Source organism: Crinia signifera, chromosome 4, assembly GCF_055691185.1.
Source record: "Crinia signifera chromosome 4, ASM5569118v1, whole genome shotgun sequence".
Classification (NCBI taxonomy): Eukaryota; Metazoa; Chordata; class Amphibia; order Anura; family Myobatrachidae; genus Crinia; species Crinia signifera.
This window is the reverse complement of record NC_139220.1, coordinates 309,218,831-309,241,273: the sequence shown is the minus strand read 5'-3', so window position 1 is coordinate 309,241,273 and position 22,443 is coordinate 309,218,831. Positions and strand designations below refer to the sequence as shown.

General features: G+C 49.0%; 1 protein-coding gene across 1 annotated transcript in view; it reads right to left on the bottom strand.

The window, feature by feature from the left end:
* Positions 1 to 20,800, bottom strand: part of LOC146075799 (uncharacterized) — a 33,216-nt gene extending 12,416 nt beyond the window's left edge. The window contains exon 1 of the mRNA XM_083185400.1: positions 20,492 to 20,800. The gene's annotated coding sequence lies outside the window, so the exon portion shown is untranslated. The remainder of the gene's footprint in view (positions 1 to 20,491) is intronic.
* Positions 20,801 to 22,443: the final 1,643 nt, after the last annotated feature.

The following is a 22,443-nucleotide window of genomic DNA, read 5'->3' as shown; positions in this document are numbered from 1 at the left end:
GGGGGGATATGGTATATAACATTCCCCGACAATGAGTGTCTGAGAAATTTAATAAAGTTATAGGGCTGCTGTTGGCACCTTCGTACAAGTTCCCCTTGATGGAATAACACTAGAGCAAGGGGATATAAGGAGGAACTGCATCTATGAGAGCCTGAGAAAGACTTTTGGCGTGCTTGGTATGAGCTATAGGGTTACCCACAGCACCAGATATTTCCTGGGAAATATATATATATATATATATTCCTGGTCAGGCCCTCCATGGGTTTGCTGCCAAAATCGGACAAGATTGGGCCCATATCATTGGGTAGGCACGTGGGAATGTGCAGCTCTCCACTTGTATCAAATTGCGTAAAATACACTGGGGTCCCAATTCAATGGATCTTCAACAGCACCATAAACATATTTAGTAGGCAGTTTCGACTCACCAGGGCTTTTCATATATATTTTCTTTATTCTTTCACATCCAAGGTTTGTGATACATACTTATAGTTAGGGTATAGAGTCGAATTATACTCACCGATAATTCCTTTTTCTTCCTAGAGATCCCATGGCAGCCATACATTGGGATATTCCCTTCCCCCACTAGAGCAGACAGGATTGATTTCTCTTGGGACCGCCCACCTTGGGTATAATAGACCCCTCCTTCACCTCTGTTGTATCTTTTGAGTGTCTCCGTACCAAGGTCCCTAGAGAAAACACATCATAATACAAGGGAGGGTAATCAGTGGCTGCCATGGGATCACTAGGAAGAAAAAGGAATTATCGGTGAGTATAATTCGACTCTTTCTTCTACGATCCCCATGGCAGCCATACATTGGGACATACCCAAGACAATAAACGGGAGGGTAATCTGATGCATGAATATTTTTATTATACGGAGGTATCAGCAGATACTGCCTCCTGAAGAACATGCTTCCCAAAGTGGGCAAGAGAAACGTCAAGTGCATAATGTTTTACAAAGGTGTGTACTGACGACCAGGTAGCAGCTTTGCAGATTTCGGTCACCGAAGCTTTGGCCTTGTTCGCCCATGATGTAGAGACTGCCCTTGTGGAATGTGCCTGTACTATGGGAGGTACTTTCTTGCCTTCCAGTTTGTAAACTAAACTGCCACAATCGTCTCTCTTATCCATCTGGATATGGTCTGTTTTCCCGGTTCTTTTCCTTTACGGACTCCACTCGGGATGACAAATAGATGTTTGGTCGATCTAAAGACTTTAGTTCTTTCCAAATATACGGAGATGACCCGGACTAGGTCCAACATATGCCAGCTTTGTTGCTCTTCATTTTCAGGTTTTGGGTAGAAACTAGGGAGAACAATCTCTTGATTGAGGTGAAAAGATGATATCACCTTAGGTACAAATTCAGGATGTGTCCTTAATACCACTCTATCTGGGAAGACAATTAGATACGGTTCCTCTATCCATAGAGCTTGGAGCTCACTTACTCTTCTGGCCGAGGTGACTGCGACCAAGAATACAGTTTTCCAAGTTAGATACTTTAAAGGACAATCTGTTAAGGGTTCAAAGGGATGTTTAGCTAATACCGCTAACATAAGGTTTAAATCCCACGGTGCCACTGTAGCTTTGACTGGTGGCCTGATTCTCTTCATGGCTCTGTTAAACCTTTTTATCAGTCTCTCTTCTGCCAAAGGTCTATCTAATAGCACTCCTAGGGCAGAGATTTGAGATTTTATTGTTGCTGGGGCAAGACCAATCTGAAAGCCGTCATAGAGAAACTGCAGGACTCTATCCGTTGATATAGATGAAAAGTCACCACTGAACTGACCCCATTCAATGAACTTGATCCAAGTTCTATAATAGGATAAGAACGAAATGTTCTTTCTGGCCTTCAGCATCATTTCCATGACTTGGGATGACAAATTATGTCTTCTTAGTATGCCCCGCTCAATCTCCATGCCTTTAGTGACAACTTTGTTGGCTCTGAATGATAAACTGGACCCTGATGCAGTAGGTCCTGCCTGTTGGGTAGGGACCAAGGTTCTTGAACTGCCATCTTCAGAACGTTGACGAACCAGGGCCTCCTCGGCCAGTAGGGTAATATTGCCACTACTTCCACTTGATCTTCTCTCAGTTTCTTTAAAACTCTCCCGATCATCGGAAAGGGAGGAAATATGTAGCCCAGTCTGAAGTTCCATTTCACTGAAAGGGAATCTATGGCTAGAGCCTGCGGATGAAATGATTTTGAGAAAAAGTTGTTCACCTTTTTGTTCCGAAAATTGGCCATCATGTCTACTTCTGGGGTACCGAATATTCTGTAATGGAATCAGGGACCACTGAAGTCTTCGCATTCTCCACTGTGCCCAAGGGATGATCTTGATACAGGACGCCATCATACCCAACATCTGGATAGCCATACTCAGAGGGCACCTCTTTTTCTGTAAAATCACACTTGTTAGCTCTTGAATCTTCAGGCACCTTTCGGCTGATAGGGATATTAGAAACTGATCTGTGTCTATCATGGCCCCTAGAAACTGTATCCTTTGTGTCGGAGTAGTCTGGCTTTTTTCTGTGTTTATTATCCAACCTAAAAATTGTAGCAGATTTATCGTCTTCCTCACATTGTTCTCTGTTTCTATCAATGAGTCTCCTGCAATCAGTAGGTCGTCTAGGTAGGGCCATACCTGAATCCTTTGGAGCCTCAGAGCTGCAATTACTGTGACTAGCGCCTTGGTAAAGACTCTCGGAGAAGTTTTCAGCCCAAATGGAAGACAGGTAAATTGAAAATGACGATTGGCAACCGAGAACCTTAGGAATTTTCTGTGTCTTGGATTTATTGGGATATGATAATACGCATCCTTTAAATCTATTGATGCAAGGTAGTCTCCCCTTCTGATTCCCATCACAATGGAACTTAGGGTCTCCATCTTGAACTTTATTTGTTTTATGTAGACATTCAGATCTCTGAGATCCAGGATAGTTCTGAACGTCCCATTTGGTTTCTTCACCAAGAATAGATTTGAGTAAAAGCCCTTTCTCTGTTCCCCTTTTGGGACCACTTCTATGGCTTCTGTCTGTAGGAGTTGTTCTATTTTCAGAAATAGGGCTTTCTTTTCTTCGGATACGCTTGGTATCTTTGATTTTACAAATCTGTGATGGAGGGGTGTTGTCTCGAATTCGATACAGTAGCCCTGATGAATTATATTCAACACCCAAGTGTCCTTTATTATCTCTTCCCAACTTGTCACAAACCTCAGTAGTCTGGCGCCAATCATGTTTTCTTGATGATCGTCATAGTTTTCCTTTTTGGTTCCAATCCTTCTCAGGTTGGTATCGGCCACGAAAGTTTTGACGAAATGACTGTCTAGAGGTATTCGTACTTCCTCTTTTGTAATACGTCTTCCCTGGTCGATATGTCTTTGCCTCTCTGTATGCTTGTCTTGTGGAAGCAGGAAAATAAATCGATTCTTCTTCTCTTGGGGTAAGCGGACAGATTTTCCTCCTGAAATTCTCTGTATCATCGTATCAAGTTTGGAACCAAATAAGAACTTTCCTTCAAAGGGTAAAGGCCCCCATACATTAGGCCGACTTGTCCTAGGGACAAGTCGGACCCAATTTACCTGCGAGCCGCCCGGCAGCTCCCCGGGAGGCTCACATACAATTTGGCACTTGATGTGCCATTTTTACATGGGATAAATCGCATGCGATTTATCCCATGTAAAAAAAACCCCGGGGAGCTGCAGGGCGGTGAGCAGTAGTGGGGGCGGGCAGCGGCAGTAGTGGGGACGGGCAGCGGTGGTGGGGGCGGGCAGCGGCGGCGGGGACGGGCGGCGTTTGCGGTGAGCGCAGTGTACTTACTTACACATAGCAGCAGCGGCGGGGACGGGACGCGCAGTGGCGGCTATTATATTTTTAAAATACTTGTCAAATGACCGGCCGCTCTCTGATTGGCTGAGAGCTCTCCGGCCAATCAGAGAGCGGCCGGTCATTTGACAAGTATTTTAAAAATATAATAGCCGCCGCTGCTATGTGTAAGTACACTGCGCTCACCGCACACGCCACCCGTCCCCGCCGCCGCTGCCCGCCCCCACCACCGCTGCCGCTGGCCGCCCCCACCACCGCTGCCGCTGGCCGCCCCCACCACCGCTGCCGCTGGCCGCCCCCACCACCGCTGCCGCTGGCCGCCCCCACTACTCCCCCGGTGTCTGTATGCATATGCCTGTCAGGTGGCAGGCATATGCATACAGGGAGGTCGGACGTGATCGTATGTACAGACCGTCCGACCTCCCTGATCCGGTCCGATGCGCACGGGACCGCGCATCGGATCAAATGTCACATACCTACGATTTTGGGCCGATTTCATCCGATTATCGGCACAAAGTGCCGAAATCGGATGAAATCGTCCCAAAATCGCATAGTGTATGGGGGCCTTTAGTTTGTTAGTTTATTCTTGGAATTAGCGTCAGCATTCCAGGGTTTTAGCCAAAGAGCCCTACGGCCTGTTACTCCTGCCGCCATAGCCCTTGCCGCAAAGGAAACCCCATCAAGAGAAGCTTCACATAGGAAGTCAATAGCCTTCTGTATAATATCAAGATTTCTGATAAGATACTGTTTAGATATCTTCTCCTCCACGTCTGTTTTTAGATTAGAGGTCCACAATCTAATCGCCCTGGCCACTGACGCCATCGCCACATTAGTCTTCATGGAACCCGCGGATGCTGAATGAACCTTGCGTAAGGAAGTTTCAATTTTTCTATCCATGGCATCTTTAAATGCCGCTGCATCCTCTACTGGAATAGTGGACTTAGAAATAATTTCGGCCACCGCTGCGTCTACCTTAGGTGTAGTGCACCAACCGAGAAATTCCTCATCTTTAAACGGGTACATTCTTTCTACCCTGTTTCCTAGGGTAAATCTTTTGTCCATGCTGACCCATTCTTTAAGTATCATATCTCTTATGACCTTGTTTACAGGAAAGGTTCTTCCTCTTTTATCCCTGTCTTCATACAGTGGATCCTTAGTCTCAGAGGTAGACGCCACCTCCTTAAAGTTCATAGCCTTGTATATATGTTTGAACATGCTTTCTACCAGCTCCAAGTTAAATGTTCTGACTTCTTCTAGTTCGCCTGACTCCTCTGACGAACCCTTATCCTCACATTCAAATTCATCTGAGGAATCGGTACTCTTTACCTAGCACGGCGCCCGCGATTACAATCGCGGGCGTCGGGGGTAAAAAATCGCGGGCATCGCGGGTAAATCAAAAACGGGTGCGACGCGATGCCCGCGATTTTCCCATAGGGATCAATGTTAAAAGTCAGATTGGTCGCGATTTTAGCGTTAATTGGCTCAATGCCCGCGATTTTTACATAGGAAACAATGTTAAATGGGCCACAGAGCCCTAATAGTCCCCCTGAAGTGTGAAATGGCCCCCACAATTTTTAACGCCACCCCACGATCAACGTGAACCCGAAGCGTGGCGAGCGCAGCGAGCCCGCGAGGGGCGGCGGTACGCGTCCTCCGACCTTTTCATACCCCCACTATCCACGTCGGCGTGGAGTTGAGAATAGAATAGTGTGGCGAGCGCAGCGAGCCACCGAGCCCGAAGCGTGGCGAGCGCAGCGAGCCCCGCGAGGGGACGCGGATACCTTCACAGTTATACGCGTCCCCTCACGGGCTTCACAGGTGTCCGTGGCGACGCGGACACCTGTGAAGCCCGCGAGGGGACGCGTTTACCTGTGAAGGTATCCGCGTGCGCTCGCCTCGCTGCGCTCGCCACACTATTCTATTCTCAACTCCACGCCGACGTGGATAGTGGGGGTATGAAAAGGTCGGAGGACGCGTACCACCGCCCCTCGCGGGCTCGCTGCGCTCGCCACGCTTCGGGTTCACGTTGATCGTGGGGTGGCGTTAAAAATTGTGGGGGCCATTTCACACTTCAGGGGGACTATTATGGCTCTGTGGCCCATTTAACATTGATTCCTATGTAAAAATCGCGACCAATCTGACTTTTAACACTAAAATCGCGACCAATCTGATTTTTAACATTGGTCCCTATGGGAAATCGCGGCCATCGCGGGCATCGCATCGCACCCGTTTTTTAGTGCATGCGATGGTCGCCGTGCTAGGTAAAGAGTACCGAGGAATCTTCCTCTGGTGTGAATTCAGCCTGTACCCTTGACCTTTTCACAGACTGGCTCTGGGTAAATTCATTTTTAGAAACAAAGTTCTCTTTCATCCAGGCCATTAACTCTTTAATGACCTCAGTGTGTTCTGGCTTTTTAGGCACCTTAGTTTGTGCCATTTCACACAATTCACATATTGCCTTCTTCTGTGCTGAAGCAAAAGTTTGATCACATGTCATGCATATGGATTCAATGAACTTCTTCTTTGCTGTTCTCTTCTTATGCACAGGAGAGACAGGCACACTAAAAAGACAGAAACGACACTCAATATCTAACTCAAAATAAAAACAACTGATGCCCAAAACCAAAGGGCTTACCTCACTGGGGCATCATCTGACTTCTGGGGAGAAGGCGCATCCATGATAGGAAAACAGCACTCAGATTTGAATGCCACTGAAACCGCCATTCTCCGGCTATTTAACCCCTGTATTGCCGCTCAAATCGCGTGTGCATTCAGGATAGCCGAGCGGAACCAATCTCTCCGTCCCGTGTAGTTAGGGGACTGATCTGTGAGACGCACCTCCGGCGTCTGTGGGCGGAAGTGACGCGTAACCGGTACTTCCGCCCCTTCTGCCTTTAGAAGCTGTAGCGTGCAGCCGCGGCTTCCAGCGGGGCTGACGCTGCGGGGAGAACTCGCTTACATGTCCGGATGCCCGTTATATGGACTCCCTCCATACCTGAATCCTTCCAGTCTCCAAACCAGCGGCAGGGTATGTACGCGCAGGGAGACGAGTCAGACTGGCCTCCTGCACCATCCTCTCCCCGGGGAGCCACCCCATTCAGCTCCATGCTGCCGAGGTAACCCTGTTTAAACAAAAAATAACTGCCTACTCTGTCTACTCTAAAACGGAGACAGGAAAAAAGATACAACAGAGGTGAAGGAGGGGTCTATTATACCCAAGGTGGGCGGTCCCAAGAGAAATTAATCCTGTCTGCTCTAGTGGGGGAAGGGAATATCCCAATGTATGGCTGCCATGGGGATCGTAGAAGAAATTACCTATGCATACCCACACTTAACTGATGTTAAGTAAAAACAAGAATTTGGTACCTACCGATAATTCCTTTTCTCCTAGTTCCCAGGGGACACTGAATGCTGCTTACACTGGGGATAGAGTGGGTGTTAGAAGAGTCGGCACTTTAGATTCTTTTGGAGTGTGACAGGCTCCTCCCCTCTATCCCCCCTCCCAGACTCCAGTCTTAGAAACTGTGCCGGAGAGGAGAGAGAGACCAGAAAGCCTCCCAGAGAGAGGAGGTAATAACAGGTAGAACAGAAAGTATCCACACAACTGCCAATCACACTGTAACTTACCCAATGTGTCTGCGCTGGGTGGGCGCTCAGTATCCCCTGGGAACTCGGAGAAAAGGAATTATCGGTAGGTACCAAATTCTTGTTTTCTCCTTCATTCCCAGGGGACACTGAATGCTGCTTACACTGGGGACGTCCCAAAGCTACCCCCATGGGAGGGAGAGCGCTGAGAACATTGCAAAACCGCTCTGCCAAAATTGGACGCTGCGGATGCGAATGTATCAAACCTGTAAAACCGAATGAAGGTTTGAGAGCTGGACCAGGTGGCCGCTCTACACAACTGAGTCATAGAGACCCCTCTAGCTGCTGCCCAGGATGGGCCAACAGAACGTGTAGAATGGGCAGAAATTGATGAAGGAGGCCTACTGTCCGAAGACAGATATGCTTGCTTGATGGTGAGGCAAATCCAGCGTGCTAGCGTCTGCTTTGAAGCCGGCCATCCTTTTTTCTTGGCGTCATATAAGACGAACAGAGCATCTGATTTACGAATTTCTGCAGTCCTGTTCACATAAATGCGTAATGCTCGGACCACATCCAACGAGCTGGAATCCCCTGACAATGCGGGGACCACTACCTTGGGCAAAAAATCCAACCGCGTCCGGAGTTCCGCCCTATCTTCGTGAAAGACCAAATAAGGAGATCTACAGGAGAGCGCACTGAGCTCTGATACCCGCCTGGCTGACGCTAATGCCAGAAGCAAGACTGTTTTCCAGGTTAGTAGTCGCAAACTAACCGACTCCAAAGGTTCAAAAGTAGATGATTGTAAGAAAGCCAGAACCAAAGGAAGATCCCAAGGCTCTGTCGGGGCTACCCTCGGAGGTTGAATACGGAGGACCCCTTTTAGAAAGGTCTGAACCTCCGGGAGTAAAGCCAATCTTCTATGAAAAAAGACGGACAGAGCCGAGATCTGGACCTTCAGGGAGCCGAGCCGCAAACCAGCAGTCAAACCTGATTGAAGAAAACCAAGCAGTCTTGCTAGGCCAAAAGCAGTAGTGGGCAAATTTCTTCTTTCGCACCAACGGACGTAAGCCTTCCAAATTCTATGGTAGTGCACGGACGTCACCTCCTTTCTTGCTCTCAACATAGTTGGTATTACCTCCTGCGGAATGCCCCTCTTCTTCAAAAGGATGGTTTCAGCAGCCACGCCGTTAAACGCAGCCGCTGTAAATCGGGGTAAGTGAATGGTCCTTGCGTCAGTAGATCTTCCTGTAGAGGAAGCCGCCAGGGTTCGTCTGCCAACAGGCGCTGGAGGTCCGAGTACCAGGCTCGACGGGGCCAGTCCGGAGCTACTAGAATGACCGTGGTCGATTCCCTCCGGATCCGTTTGAGTAGCCGTGGTATGAGAGGAAGCGGCGGGAAGAGGTAAGCAAGCCTGTAAGGCCACGGAGCTGACAGGGCGTCTACTGCCGCCGCCGCTGGATCCCTGGTGCGAGAGCAGTAAGTCTGCAGCTTGCAATTCAGTCTGGAGGCCATGAGGTCGATCTGGGGAAGACCCCATCTCTGTACCAACTGGAGAAAAACCGACGGGTTTAGAGCCCATTCCCCCGGGTGGAGATCCTGGCGACTGAGGTAGTCCGCCTCCCAGTTCTCCACTCCGGGGATGAAAATTGCCGAAAAGGCTATGGAGTGGCGCTCCGCCCACTGTAGAATCGGCTTCACCTCCTGCATTGCTCTCCTGCTCCGTGTGCCCCCTTGGTTCCTGATATAAGCCACCGCCGTGGCGTTGTCCGATTGGATTCGTATGGCTCGCCCCTTCAGCAGAGGGGTGGCCTGCACCAATGCTAACCGAATAGCCCTCAACTCTAGTACATTGATACTGAGTTTGGATTCCTGTGCTGACCATCTGCCTTGGAACTGATGTCCCAGCACCACCGCCCCCCAGCCCCTGAGGCTGGCGTCTGTGGTGAGAATGGTCCAATCTTGTTCCACAAAACTGCGACCCTCCAACAAATTTTCCTTGTTGAGCCACCATTGCAGAGACAGACGGGTATGAGGAGCAAGCCTCACCAACTGGCGCAGATGTAAATGGGATCCCGACCATTGGCTGAGCAGATCTAGTTGGAACCGTCGTGAGTGAAAACGACCGAAAGGTATGGCTTCGAAAGATGCCACCATCTTTCCAAGGAGCCGAATACACAGGTGGACCGAGACCTGGTGATCTTGAAGCACCTTCTTGACCAGATCCTGTAACGAGAGTATTTTGTCCAAAGGGAGAAAAACCCTGTTTTGGACTGTGTCTAGGATGAGACCCAAGAAGACCAGTCTCTGAGAAGGGATCAACTGCGACTTCTTGAAATTTAAAATCCAGCCGTGCTGGACTAGGAACTGACAGGTGTGGGACGCATCCCTCTGGAGCTGTGTTACCGAAGAGGCCTTCAGTAAAAGGTCGTCCAGATAAGGGATCACTGTGACGCCTTGTCGTCTGAGAGCCTCCACCATGCAGGCCATTATCTTCGTAAACACCCGGGGTGCCGAAGACAGGCCAAAAGGAAGGCCCTGAAATTGAAAATGCAGGTTCTGGACTGCGAACCTCAGGTATTGCTGATCCTGCTCCCAAATAGGGACGTGGAGGTATGCGTCCTTTATGTCGAGAGAAATCAGGAATTCCAATGGCTCCAGACTTACAATTACAGACCGAATTGACTCCATTTTGAATTTTTGATACAGAATGTAATTGTTGAGGAGTTTTAGATTTAGGATTGGGCGTAGGGATCCGTCTGGTTTTGGGACCGCGAACAAGTTTGAATAAAAACCCAGGCCTCGTTGTTCCCGGGGAACTGGGATTATTACTCTGGATTGAAGGAGGGTATGGATTGCCTTCTGAATCCCTTCTCTTTTTAAGGGATCCACCGGTAGTCCTGTAGTGAAGAACCGCCTGGGTGGTGGAAAGGCAAACTCCAAAGCGTACCCCCGCATTACGATGCTCCTTACCCAATTGTCCTTGCAAGTCTGAAGCCATTGAACCTGAAAAGCTTGTAAGCGGCCGCCCACCCTGGGGTCCCCCAGGTGGGCTGGAAGCCCGTCATGCCAAGGGCTTGTCAGCTGGCTTAGCCTCGAGGCTGCGGTGGAGGACAAGGTAAAAGAGGACATGGCTCTGCCTCTGGCAGACGCCGAGGCGCCTCTGGTCTTTCCCCTAAACCTAGAGTAGCCTCGAAAGGACCGAAAGGATGGCCCCGCGAAAGCTGTCTTCTGTGGAGGAGGTGCTGAGGGCAAAAAGGTTGACTTCCCCCCGGTAGCCTGGGCAATTAGTTTGTCCAACTCCTGGCCGAACAAAAAATCACCTGTAAATGGCAAGGCCTCCACTGCCTTTTTGATTTCGGCCTCAGCCTGCCAAGACCTGAGCCACAGGGTACGTCTGGCCGAAATGGAGGAGGCGGAGACTTTTGCAGCCAACTCTGCCGAGTCCCTAGCTGCTTCTCTGAGGTAAATCGCAGATTCCTTGATATGTTCCGCCAAAGGGAGTAACTCCTCTCTTGGGCGGTTAGATAAAAGGCCCTGAGCCAACTCCTGAGCCCATACCTCCACTGCCCTGTTAACCCAAGCACTTACCAGGGCCGGGCGAATAAGTACCCCTGCATTGGTGTAGATTGATTTCAGTGTTGTTTCCAACCTACGGTCAGACGGTTCCTTCAGCGCCACAGCTGTTGGTACCGGTAAAGTTGCTTTCTTGGACAGGCGTGATACAGACGTATCCGCTGGTGGGGGGGGTTTCCCACCGCATTTTTGATTCCTGAGGAAATGGGTAATAGATGTTAAAACGTTTTGACATCTGAAATTTTCTATCAGGTGTCTTCCAGGCCTTCAATTAGGGGGCCTCCAATTCCTCTGAAAAGGGGAAGGTAATGGAAGATTTTTTCTTCCTACTAAACAAGGAAACCTGTGAGGGAGGCTCCTCCTCCACATTAAGGGTAATCCTAACTGCTGAAATGAGGGCTTCAATGCCCTGTAACTCATCTGGATCATCAATAGCCTGATCATCCACAAACTGTAAGTCAGGGTCAGGATCCTGTACAAACTCATCCCCTGCAGGGTCTGCGTCATCATCGTCCAGTGAGCCCGGCAGTTCCTGTAACAGTGCCGGCATTGGGCGTTTGTTTGAGACCCTTGGCAAAGTGGGTATCTGCTCCCTTGGTACCTGTACCGTCTTAACTAGGGAGTCAACTGAGTGGACCAGAGCCCTGGCCCATGAGGGTTCAGCTGCAGAGACCGAAGCCAGGTGATTATAGAACACCTCTCTGTCTCTGCGAGCCTCCGCAATCTCAGCTGTAAGAGCTGACATGATAGACACCATGTCACCCTGTGGTGGGACTGAGTCTGAACGCTCAGCCCTGGGTGACCTAGCATAGCAGGGTTCACACAAGTTAACCCCTTTCTTATGCTGTGTGAACTGGGTCTCACAACGCTTACACACAAAAAGCTTGTGTGAGCCCTTAGAGGAGGAACTCTTGGTAGACATTCTGCACACACTATCAGTTATAGAATAGTGAGAATAGGGAAAACAGGACAGATAGGGGAGAGGAGCCACCGATCCCACAATGAGCCCTGACCCCACCGTCTTCCGACACACCTCCACCCGCAGAAACAGCAGCACTCACGGTTTTGCGGTGTGGAGATAAGCGCAGGACCTGGAATCTCTGAGAGCCGTCCAGCCTCCGTACTGCCTCGTGGGGTTAAGATGGCGCCGGGTCAGACGCTGTAGCCGCTTCCGGGTTAGAACTCCGGGCTGGCTTCCCGCGCGCCTGTCAGCGCGCGACTTTTGAGTACAGCAGTAGTTTTCCTCCGGTCAGCGCACTGAACTGACCGGTGCCACCGCGCACTGTAGCGCTGTTCAGCCTGGCTCTCCCTGAGAGTTGTGGCTGTCAGTCGCGGGACCCGAGGCAAGCTGCGTGCAGCTGCGACGGGGACCCTCCGGTGTGTGTCACCGGTGACTGTGGTCACAGAGGAACACCGCAAGCGGTGGCGACTGGACCGCTCAGGGGATCCCACGTTGCAGGCAGGCAGTGGCCATCTGCCTGCCTGAATGTAAAAAGTCAAAAAAAAAAAAAAGGAAAAAAAACTATAAAGAATCCAGCCTCCTAAGGAGACCTCGAACCGGGGAACCGACTTTTCTAAGACTGGAGTCTGGGAGGGGGGATAGAGGGGAGGAGCCTGTCACACTCCAAAAGAATCTAAAGTGCCGACTCTTCTAACACCCACTCTATCCCCAGTGTAAGCAGCATTCAGTGTCCCCTGGGAATGAAGGAGAAAAACATCACTGTCGACCTAATGACCATATCGATCTTACCCCTGTCGACCTTCCTGCAAGTCAACCTATGCTGCTTTCACATTGCCTAAACGTTTGAGACCCGGTATTTAAAATAGTATACAGGTTGAGTGTCCCTTATCCAAAATGCTCGGGACCAGGAGAATTTTGGATAACGGATTATTCCGTATTTCAAAATAATTTAATATTTCAATGATGTATTTTGAAGTATCTTGCATTTATGCTGTATAAAACACGTAATATACACACAAATATATTTTATTACCACATAAAATACACACAAATATATTTTAAAAACGTGAAACAAAATGTGTGTACTATCTCAGCACTGATTTTGAATGCCAAGCAATCATTGTCTTGCACATATATAGTGCCAGTTACATATCATGTCCCCAGTGATGCCGTTACAAATGTCCCCAGTGAGTTTTTAGCACTTTCTGGAATGTATGGTTTTCGGAATAATTCGGATAACGGATATTCGGATACGGGATACTCGACCTGTATTACCATTTAATCCCCTTTTAAACTGCACATAAATACCGGGTCTCAAGCAGGTTAGCAGTGTGAAAGCAGGACAGGACAGGTAGCTATAAGGGAATGCAGCTGGAATCCCAGCGTTCATAATCCCGACACTGTCTCCCTCCGTGGATGTCCACAACACCCATAGAGGGAGAATAGCACAGTGAGCCCGCAAGGGGGGAGGCGCCCCCCCTTGTCGGGATTTCGGCGTCGGGATTCCGTCTGTTGGGATTTCATACCAATCCCGCTGTAAGACAGCGTAGTGCATATGTAATGAGCCGCTCATTACATATGTGCTATTGTAATGAGTGGCTCTTTACATATGCACTGCGCTCTCATAGCTACTGCCCGAGTCCTATATACCAGTTCAGAGCCGTTCACACTGCATAAAAAACTGCTCTGAACCGTGTAGGACTCTGCTTTTTACCCGTTTGCAAATACCGGTTAGTTGTAACCGGTAAATGCAGACTGGTGCTATCACACTGCAGCGCTAACAGCCAATCACTGTGACTGCAGCGGCCGCCGGGACCCAATCACTGAACAGTGGCCGCTGGCAGCCAATCACTGTAGGTTTTATACAGTTTGCTGCCGCTGCGCACCTTAAAGCCACGCACCCTGCATGAGAGCAGTAACTCTGCATCCTAAGTCCACTCCGCTGCTGAGAGCGGGGGGGGGGGGGGGGGGGGGGCGGGGGGCGACGACAGGATGCTGTAACAGCCGCTCTCAGCAGAGTAGATGAGCGCGCTGTCAGGGTGGCGGGGGACTGGATGTGGCTAAAGCAACTCAGAGCAGCGTGTCAGCTATTCCAGCCACATCCAGTCCCCCGCGGCGCTGATAGCCCGCTCACCTACTCTGCTGAGCAGCATGTCGGCATGGTTTCCAGCCCCCCCACTGTGGCAACAAACCTAATATGCGCCCCCCCAATGGCAACCAGCATAAAACGCCCCCATCCCCCCCAGCATGTGACCCCTGCAAGGAGCATGTAACCCCTAGCAACAAGCATGTAAGTAAGCAGCACTTATGTGCTGTAATGTGTACTGGGCATTACGGGGTGTGCTGTAATGTGTACTGGGCATTACGGGGTGTGCTGTAATGTGTACTGGGCATTACGGGGTGTGCTGTAATGTGTACTGGGCATTACGGCGTGTGCTGTAATGTGTACTGAGCATTACGGCGTGTGCTGTAATGTGTACTGGGCATTACGGCGTGTGCTGTAATGTGTACTGAGCATTACGGCGTGTGCTGTAATGTGTACTGGGCATTATGGGGTGTGCTGTAATGTGTACTGGGCATTACGGCGTGTGCTGTAATGTGTACTGGGCATTACGGCGTGTGCTGTAATGTGTACTGGGCATTACGGCGTGTGCTGTAATGTGTACTGGGCATTACGGCGTGTGCTGTAATGTGTACTGGGCATTACGGGGCGTGTGCTGTAATGTGTACTGGGCATTACGGGGCGTGTGCTGTAATGTGTACTGGGCATTACGGGGCGTGTGCTGTAATGTGTACTGGGCATTACGGGGCGTGTGCTGTAATGTGTACTGGGCATTACGGGGCGTGTGCTTTAATGTGTACTGGGCATTACGGGGCGTGTGCTTTAATGTGTACTGGGCATTACGGGGCGTGTGCTTTAATGTGTACTGGGCATTACGGGGCGTGTGCTTTAATGTGTACTGGGCATTACGGGGCGTGTGCTTTAATGTGTACTGGGCATTACGGGGCGTGGGCTGTAATGTGTACTGGCCATTACGGGGCGTGTGCTTTAATGTGTACTGGCCATTACGGGGCGTGTGCTTTAATGTGTACTGGGCATTACGGGGCGTGTGCTTTAATGTGTACTGGGCATTACGGGGCGTGTGCTTTAATGTGTACTGGGCATTACGGGGCGTGTGCTTTAATGTGTACTGGGCATTACGGGGCGTGTGCTTTAATGTGTACTGGGCATTACGGGGCGTGTGCTTTAATGTGTACTGGGCATTACGGGGTGTGTGCTTTAATGTGTACTGGGCATTACGGGGTGTGTGCTTTAATGTGTACTGGGCATTACGGGGTGTGCTGTAATGTGTACTACTATGTGACAACACCACTTCCCCCCCAAAAAAACATGCCATAATTTTTTAGCGCGCACTGTCCCTGTTTTCAGGTTTAGTTAGTTTCTAGTATATATGTACCTTCATGCGAGTGGGCCAATTGATACCCCCCCCCCCTCCCCCCCCTGACCCACATGTGCCATGCTAGGGAGAAGGGGAGAGGAGGATTTATTCCGTTGGGACCCAGAAAAGGTCCGGTAGGACCCCAATTTTTAAAAGTGAAGGGTCCCCGGGACCCACTTTTTTGGGTGGTTTTCGCGAACACTGAGTACTAGACACATGTCAACCTAAATGCATGTTGACCTAATGACTGTCTAACAACTTGCTGGTGACCAACTGATCCACACCCAATTATGACAACACAACCACAGCTTATCAGACTACAAACACTCCCTATTACCACCTGGCCTTCCAATTATTTCACTTACCAGGTATGTAACTTTAACCACTCCACCAATAGGCACTAGTGTTTCTCTCTCACACACACACACACACACACACTATAACTTTATTGGGTCCATTCAAAATTTAACTGTTTACCCCTAAAGCCCCTACACCAGTGGTAGCCAACCCTAGCCCTCGATAGCTACCAACAGTTCACATTTTCCAGACAACCTAGCTGCTGCACAGCTGCACTCATTAATCACTGACACATTCTAAAAGATCCACAGGTGGAGCTAATAAGCTCACTTGTGATTCTGTGAGGAGACCTGCAAAACATGCACTGTTGGTAGCTCTCGAGGACTAGGGTTGGCTACCCCAGCCCTACACACTAGTCACTCCCCACCAATGCCAATATTGTTTGTTGGTGCCAGAAACAGCATACACACTGACCGATGCCTGTTTGGAAGCGAGTGGCGGCAGGGGGAGCACGTGGTGTCGTTAACGATATTGAGTGTACACACTCTGCGATATTGTTCACAATATTGCCTAGTGTGTATGGGGCTTTACACTTCTCACCTGTGTCCTGCTGCTGCTGGGGGATATGTGCCATGTGCTCAATGACCCAAACTTCCACAGCCAGAAGCTGGGTACATGCTCTGCACTCACCCGGAGTTCCCGACTTACGGTGCGCTGCAATGTCATTTTTATAGACTGTCAATGCCTGCTGATCCGCTGTCAGTCACTCTACTGGTTGCCTATATTCTACAATATTCAAAATAAAATACTTCAACTCACATACAAGGCGCTTATCTCAAAATATATCCCCACCAGACCTCTCCGCTCTGCACAAGATCTGCGCGTCTCATCCACACTCATTACTAGCTCCCACTCACTATTACAGGAGTTCCTTCAGGCAGCACCCACCCTATGGAATGCCCTTCCAGGCAAAATAACTCTCCTCCAGCCTCCAAACAGTCAAGCGTTCCCTGAAAACTCACCTCTTCAGGCAAGATTATCATATTCCAGAACCCCCACATAACCTCCAGTAGCATTCATATCTAATTGCATCCCATCAGGACGGTCTTTTGTAATCTGGTGGGACTGCCATGCTATGGAATCCTATATGGAAAACTATATGGAAAACTGTTACATTGTGTGCATCTGTGTATAACTTGCAACTTATTTGCAGAGCTGAATTTCCCATTAGGCACGTGAGGCACCGGCCTAGGGGCGGCACATGTTTGGGGGCGGCATTTGGATGCCTGTGATAGTACAGGTTGAGTATCCCGTATCCGAATTATTCCGAAAACCATACTTTCCAGAAAGTGGAAAAAAAAAATTTGTTTTGCTAAAAACTCACTGGGGACATATGTAACATCACTACTGAGGACATGACATGTAACTGGCACTATATATGTACAAGAAAATGATTGCTTGGCATTCAAATTCAATATCTGAGATAGTACACACATTTTGTTTCATGTTTTGAAACCTTGTTTTTTGAACAAATAAAATATATTTGTGTGTATTTTATGTACACACATTTTGTTTCATGTTTTGAAACCTTGTTTTTTGAACAAATAAAATATATTTGTGTGTATTTTATGTGGTAATAAAATATATTTGTGTTTATTTTATGTGTGTATACAGCATAAATGCAAGATACTTCAAAATACATCATTGAAATATTAAAATATTCCAAAATACGGAATAATCCGTTATCCAAAATTCTCCTGGTCCCGAGCATTTTGGATATGGGATACTCAACCTGTACCGTCAGCCCAAAATATACCAATAACTGCAAAATATCCACTGTACTATATTCCATCTTAAATAGAGTGTAAATGGATAGGACATGCAGATACTGCCCCTATAAACTGTCCTACTTGGTAAACATTATTGTTGTGCCTAGGGGCGCCCTCATCCCTAAATCCGCCCCTGCTTATTTGTTACTTTCACGATTGCTGTATTGAGAATGACTCCGAAAAATGTCTATTTAAAGACAGATCATTTAGGTGATGCCTAGTTGTTAACAGGGAACTCACTATTATTTAAAATCTATTCCTTGTTCTACTTACTCACCATCACACAAATTTTGTGTGGTTACTTCAGACTGTTTGAACTGTACCAATACCAGGATTAAATTAATACTTAGTGATATCATACCTAAATTTCCTGTGGTACAAAGCCTTAATATTTCACTGCTTTCTTGCGTATCGAATTTGAATGGATTCATTATTCTAATTGTGTTTTATTCTTGGTGCGTTGTGTCTATTTGTATGTTCCTTGCTGTTTTGCATCACATTCCTCATCTACTTGAGGAACTATTAATACATATCCATTAAAAGTTATTTTTTACATGATGCCAGCAAGAGGGCTACCCCAATGTAGTGTGCCAGCAAGTCTAGCTAATAAGTGTCTTATTGAGGAAATATGATGCCACGCAGAGAAAGTAATGCCACTGGCACTGTAACAAAGTCTGTACTATCTCCTGTGCATGGGCAATCTTCCCAAACATGGCACTGGCTGGACAAGGTGCGTGTGTTTAAGGGTGGGGTACAGCACACTGACCCCCTGGGTATTAATATGGCAAAGCCTACAGACATCCCCCATGCCAGCCATATTCCTTCACAAGTTTTTGATATGAGCCTTGTCCCCTTCGAGATCAGCAAATCAGGACAGGATGGGTTTGTCCCAAGATCTATCTACATGCCCATGGCACCATATATGGAGGTGCTGGGCTAGGGATGGCATATCAACCACCAATACGAATACTTGCTCTATTACTAGCTGGGCGGTGGCCCATTCAGGGAGTGGGGAATGACAAAAACGAAATATCGTCTAGTAGTGTATGCTCTATGCCAATGATGACGTGCACTTATATAGTTAGCAGCATCCTGCCCGGCCACACACAACCCTCCCCTTCGCTGGTCAAAGCTCCAACTGACATCCATAACCACCACTGGTCAGTGCTGCCAGCACCTGTACATGGGTGACATTAAACTTCCCAGCGCTAGGGATGGCCATCAACCACCGATGTTTTGAAATAATCAATGGTTTATGGCCGATGTTGAATACTTTTGCCACCGATGTGGGAAAACCAGATTGTTTCCCTGCATTGATGGCAAAGGAGAAACAATGTTTCCCTTCTTTTCCTTTCTTCGGAGTGCTGCAAGACGCGCGCACCCCACCACCCCCGAAAGTCCCGCCGCTGAGTTTTGATTGGCCCACTCAAGACAAATATAATGGATGACCATCAATAGTTATCCTTTAAATAGTTTACCACTATCAATGGTTTGTTGCAGAATCACCATCGAAGGCCATCCTTACTAGGGGCCTGTCACATGCTGTACTGCCCTCTGAGTACCAGGAACTCCTCACACACACTTTACTGCCCACAACATGCACTGCTCAGCACCAGGATGCCCCTCACAAGCTCTACCACCCCACCGAGCACCAGAGGCCCCACACACAGTATACTGCTCCCAGCCTGTCGTGCTGAGCCCCATTGGACCATGCGCACACTATGTTGCCCCCAACCTGCCCAGCTGACCCGAAGGGTTGAGAGAAAAAAAAGAAACTGTTTTTCAGCAATTAAGAGCAAATGGTGGATGCCAGGAGCCCCCCCCCCCCCCCCCCACACACACACACACACACTATACTGCCCCCAGTCTGCCTTGCTCAGCACCAAGGACACCGCGAGTACACACACACTATAATGCCCCCATCCTGCCCAGCACCAGGGGCCCTACACACACTATACTGCCCCCAGCCTGCCCAGCACCAGTGGCCCTGCACACACACACTATACTGCCCCCAGCCTGCCCAGCATCAGGGGCCCTACACACACTATACTGCCCCCAGCCTGCCCAGCACCAGTGGCCCTGCACACACACACACTATACTGCCCCCAGCCTGCCCACACACACTATACTGCCCCCAGCCTGCCCAGCACCAGTGGCCCTACACACACACACACACACACACACACACACACACACACTATACTGCCCCCAGCCTGCCCAGCACCAGTGGCCCTGCACACACACTATACTGCCCCCAGCCTGCCCAGCACCAGTGGCCCTGCACACACATACACACTATACTGCCCCCAGCCCGAGGGGCCCAGCACACACACGATACTGCCCCCAGCCTGCCCAGCACACACACGATACTGCCCCCAGCCTGCCCAGCACACACACGATACTGCCCCCAGCCTGCCCAGCACACACACGATACTGCCCCCAGCCTGATCAGCACCAGTGGCCCTGCACACACACACACACACTATACTGCCCCCAGCCCGAGGAGCCCCACACACACACACACTATACTGCCCCCAGCCCGAGGAGCCCCGCACACATACACACTATACTGCCCCCAGCACGAGGGGCCCCGCACACATACACACTATACTGCCCCCAGCACGAGGGGCCCCGCACACATACACACTATACTGCCCCCAGCACGAGGGGCCCCGCACACATACACACTATACTGCCCCCAGCACGAGGGGCCCCGCACACATACACACACACACACTATACTGCCCCATCACCATCGAATGCTTAACATAACCATTCTATGGCTGCAAACATCACTACCATCGGAACAATATGATATCACACTTCTACACTATCCATAAATTAGATTATCCTTGTGACGTAACAGACCCTTTAACATTATGTGTGGGATCCAGGATCCCCTATCTGCAAACGACGATCATATAGTCTTATTATAGGTCCCGTATTTACAGATCATCGCACCACTGCCCCCATCCAGCACTCACCTCTCTCCCTGCCGCTGCCGGACACTCACTGACCCGGGCCCGGCGCTGCCCGTTCTCCCGCTGCCGAGTCTGACTGAATGAAAGATTTGTCCAAGCGCGAGCTAAATCAGACTCAGTGAGCGTGTGGGGAGAGCAGAGCAGAGCACGAGGGAGGAGGCCACAATGGGGGAGAGGAGGAGACTGGGTGGTGACACGTAGCAATAGGGAGGAAACAAGCCGGTTATATATATAGGAGGGGGAGGAGACTAGGCGGGGACACGGATTAGGAGGCGGGTACTGGGCGGGGACACGGATTAGATGATGGGTACTGGACAGGAACACGTGGCGCGCTGGTTTCCCGCCCACGGCTTCGACTGACGTCACTAGGCCATGTGGTTGTACCGCAGGATTCGGAATGGCAGCAGCGATGTCCCATGAGCATCTGCCTCCACACAAGGAGGGCAAGTGTATGATGTGTGATTAATATCAATGTATATGGCATCAATATGATGATCTCCAGGAGGGACAGAATTCTCTGATTCTGGATTCCTTCTTAATTTATGATTGCCATTGCCTGTTTTAAACAGGTTATTTGATAAGTATGGCGTTTCGACACATGTGATGACAATCATAAATTAAAGGGAGAGTCCAGGAAAAGAGCATTCTGTAGAGACATGTCGCATACCCTCCAACATGACCCATAGCATTCGGTAAACAATGCTCTGTTCCTGGATTTCCCGCTTAATGCATGATTGCCATCACCTGAGTTCAAACACCCTCTTCAAATTACCTAGTTCCACACAGGTGATAGCAATCATACATTAAGCGGGAAGTCCAGGAACAGAGCATTGTGTACCGAATGTTATGGGTCATGTTGGAGAGTATGATGTTGTGAGGTATGTATGACTCATATTATAATATATACACATATATATATATATATATATATATATATACACATATATATATATATATATATATATATATACATATATATATATATATATATATATATATATATACACATATATATATACATATACACACACACACACACACTTCCCTCAAATTAGGTTTGCCATCACCTGTTTTAAACAGGTTCATTGATAAGAAAGGTTGGTACCTCATCTTTGCGGCCACTGCTTTTGCCACGGAAGTTACGTAGCGTACAGTGATGGTGAGCCTAAATTAAGAGGAAAGTGCAGGAATAGAGAATTGTGTCATGGAGAGGGTCATGTTGGGACATCCCTCCTGTCCCGTAGGCAAGCCTGGTATCGTCCTTTTTTGATGCCACAAGGGATCCACAGTGCCCAGTTGCAAAGTATATAAACTAGTTAACATAACCAGAAAATGTTCACTTCTGTCCGCCATACACTAGAGCTGGGGTAGCCAACTCCAGTCATCGAGAGCTACCAACAGTGCATGTTTTCCAGATCTCCTCACAGAATCACAAGTGAGGTAATTTGCTCCACCTGTGGATCATTAAAAATGTGTCAGGAAGTAATGATTACACCTTTGCAGCAGCTAGGTTGTCTGGAAAATGTGAACTGTTGGTAGCTCTCAAGGACTGGAGTTGGCTACCACTGCACTACAGTGATTTGGCCGATTTTACCCATTCCATCGGGCAGAGAAATTGGCCCAAATCGGATATTTGATGTCCCCTTGGGTCCTGTGCACATCTGACAGGAGTCGGAGGTCGGACCTGATTAAGCCTCCGGGGGCTGCTGCAAAGGAAGTAACTGCACATGCGTTGGCCATGTGCAGGGGACCGGCAGCCGGGACCGGAAGGTGCGGAGTGCAAGTCGTATAGGGCTATTTCAGAGCATTTTCAAAGCAATCTAACTAGATCGATTAGAACAATGGTTCCGCACCCTGGTCCTCAAGTACCCCAACAGTGCATGTTTTGCAGGTCTCCACCCAGAATCACAAGTGATATAATTAGTTCCACCTGTGGATCTTTTCAAATGTGCCTG